Source organism: Rattus rattus, chromosome Y, assembly GCF_011064425.1.
Source record: "Rattus rattus isolate New Zealand chromosome Y, Rrattus_CSIRO_v1, whole genome shotgun sequence".
Lineage (NCBI taxonomy): Eukaryota > Metazoa > Chordata > Mammalia > Rodentia > Muridae > Rattus > Rattus rattus.
This window is the reverse complement of record NC_046173.1, coordinates 1,385,070-1,388,584: the sequence shown is the minus strand read 5'-3', so window position 1 is coordinate 1,388,584 and position 3,515 is coordinate 1,385,070.

Sequence of the window (3,515 nt, the reverse complement as noted above, 5' to 3'; positions counted from 1 at the left end):
GGAGCGATCTACATCCAACTCCTGTCGGTCTGCACTTCTTTGCTTCATCCATCTTGTCTAATTGGGTGGCTGTATATGTATGGGCCAATGTGAGGCAGGCTCTGAATGGTTTTTCCTTCAGTCTCTGTTTTAATCTTTGCCTCTCTCTTCCTGCCAAGGGTATTCTTGTTCCTTTTAAAGAAGGGTGGCATTCACATTTTTGATCATCCGTCTTGAGTTTCATTTTATTTCTAGGCATCTAGGTAATTCAAGCATTTGGGCTAATAGCCACTTATCAATGAGTGCATACCATGGATGTCTTTCTGTGATTGGGTTACCTCACTCAGGATGATATTTTCCAGTTCCAACCATTTGCCTACAAATTTCATAAAGTCGTAGTTTTTGATAGCTGAGTAATATTCCATCGTGTAGATGTACCACATTATCTGTATCCATTCCTCTGTTGAAGGGCATCTGGGTTCTTTCCAGCTTCTGGCTATTATAAATAAGGCTGCGGTGAACATAGTGGAGCACGTGTCTTTTTTATATGTTGGGGCATCTTTTGGGTATATGCCCAAGAGTGGTATAGTTGGATCCTCAGGCAGTTCAATGTTCAATTTGCTGAGGAACCTCCAGACTGATTTCCAGAATGGTTGTACCAGTCTGCAATCCCAAAAACAATGGAGGAGTGTTCCTCTTTCTCCCCATCCTCGTCAGCATCTGCTGTCACCTGAGTTTTTGATCTTAGCCATTCTCACTGGTGTGAGGTGAAATCTCAGGGTTGTTTTGATTTGCATTTCCCTTATGACTAAAGATGTTGAACATTTCTTTAGGTGTTTCTCAGCCATTCGGCATTCCTCAGCTGTGAATTCTTTGTTTAGCTCTGAACCCCATTTTTTTAATAGGGTTACTTGTCTCCCTGCGGTCTAACTTTTTGAGTTCTTTGTATATTTTGGATATAAGGCCTCTATTTGTTGTAGAATTTGTAAAGATCTTTTCCCAATCTGTTGGTTGCCATTTTATCCTAACCACAGTGTCCTTTGCCTTACAGAAGCTGTGCAGTTTTATGAGATCCCATTTGTTGATTCTTGATCTTAGAGCATAAGCCATTGGTGTTTTGTTCAGGAAATTTTTTCCAGTGCCCATGTTTTCCAGATGCTTCCCTAGTTTTTCCTCTATTAGTTTGAGTGTGTCTGGTTTGATGTGGAGGTCCTTGATCCACTTGGACTTAAGCTTTGCACAGGGTCATAAGCATGGATCGATCTGTATTCTTCTACATGTTGACCTCCAGTTGAACCAGCACCATTTGCTGAAAATGCTATCTTTTTTCCATTGAATGGTTTTGGCTCCTTTGTCAAAAATCAAGTGACCATAGGTGTGTGGGTTCATTTCTGGGTCTTCAATTCTATTCCATTGGTCTATCTGTCTGTCTCTGTACCAATACCATGCAGTTTTTATCACTAGTGCTCTGTAATACTGCTTGAGTTCAGGGATAATAATTCCCCCAGATATCCTTTTATTGTAGAGGATAGTTTTAGCTATCCTGGGTTTTTTATTATTCCTGATGAATTTGCAAATTGTTCTGTCTAACTCTTTGAAGAATTGGATTGGTATTTTGACGGGGATTGCATTGAATCTGTAGATCGCTTTTGGTAAAATGGCCATTTTTACTATATTAATCCTGCAAATTCATGAGCATGGGAGATCTTTCCAACTTCTGAGGTCTTCGACAATTTCTTTCTTCAGTGTCTTGAAATTCTTATTGTACAGATCTATTACTTGCTTGGTTAAAGTCACACCGAGGTACTTTATATTGTTTGGGTCTATTATGAAGGGTGTCATTTCCCTAATTTCTTTCTCAGCTTGTTTCTCTTTTGTGTAGAGGAAGGCTACTGATTTATTTGAGTTAATTTTATACCCAGCCACTTTCCTGAAGTTGTTTATCAGCTTTAGTAGTTCTCTGGTGTTGCATGCCGTCTACCATTGAAGACTGACCAGACAGCACAGTATTGAAAGGAAAATTGATAGGCACACAGTGTATTCAGTGAACATTCTACCTCAGCATTTGAAGAACTGGATGAAGACCAAGCTCATATCTGCTACAAATGTGTACCTGCTTAGTATAGTCTTGTTTGCTCTTTGTTCGGTCTCTATGTTGCTTCAAGTACCATATTCTTGTTTTTTGTCATCTTCCTCTGGATTCCATATCATGCAGGTCTACCATTCCCTTCCCTTCATCTTACATAAAACTTCAGTGCTCTATTTTGTTGTGTTTCACATTTTGTATGTGTTCTTCTGTAGCAGAAAGGAAAATCAGAGTGGGGAAGTGTAATAATCTTGTGTCTTTGAATCTAGCCCAAAAAAATCAGCATCTCAAATTTCATAAAAGAAAGAAAATAAGCATGCATTGTGCTTTTATTGATTCTCTGAGTATATGTTGATATATTTTCAATAAATTTCAATTATATAGTTTGTTCATATGCTATGTGTATGGCATTAACACATGGTCAATGCTGAAAGAATTATAATAAACATTGTTGATTTGAAAAACAGACAGTGGTATTCATAAGTAGATCTCAAGTGTAGCTATAGTTTTCTACAGTACATTTCTTGTATAAAAATCACATATAATTTATAAAACAATACTTTTATCCATTTCTATTATTTTTCCCATACAAATATCTTCCTGATTCCTCCAATAATATTACATGATATTTTCTTGTAAATTTAAATATTTCCTGTACCAGGACTCTCAATATTGCTTACAAATCAATAACATACAATTATTTCTTCCTCAGTTGGGTCCTTTATTTTTTTGTAATGATACCACATTACCAAATGTTAAAGGACCCATGTTCCCTTATCATGAGGTACAGTGCTAAAATCTAAAAAATTTTCATATTTCTCAGAATCTCCAATATTTTCTGTAGGATATAATCATCATCAGGTAGTTAATATTTTTTCTAGAGTAAAATTAAGACTATAAGCAATTACATATAAAATACCTTGTTCTGATATCCATAGAATAAAAGAAAATTTTGGGCCCTTTCTATATTTAATAGATATCAGAACTGTTTTTTCCTAGTAATGTCTTCAATAAGTTTTCAGAAATTAAAAAAATACATTTGAGAAAAATATATTTTAAATGAAGTAGTCAACCTTACATGAAAGAGAAATTCCATTTGTATAGTATAAAGCAAGAAGAGAAACAGTCAAATGTTATTCACGTAGACTGTGTTCCAACAACAAAAATATATCATGGACTTGAGTTAGAACTGATGTTACATTTGAGAATTTATATTATATTTTTCCACTGACAAATAATACAGAATATTTCTCCCTAAAACAATTAACAACTTTTTTTAATTTACAATGTTGTAGTTTAGCTGAGTTTTTGAAAATATAAAAAAAGTGATATTCGTGTTAAAAAATTGTAGGTATTATGTACATACTTCTTTTCCTTTAAACTCATCAACATAACCAATTTTAATCTCCAGAGGTCTTTGCAAGTATTTAGTCTTAGATATTTGAACAAG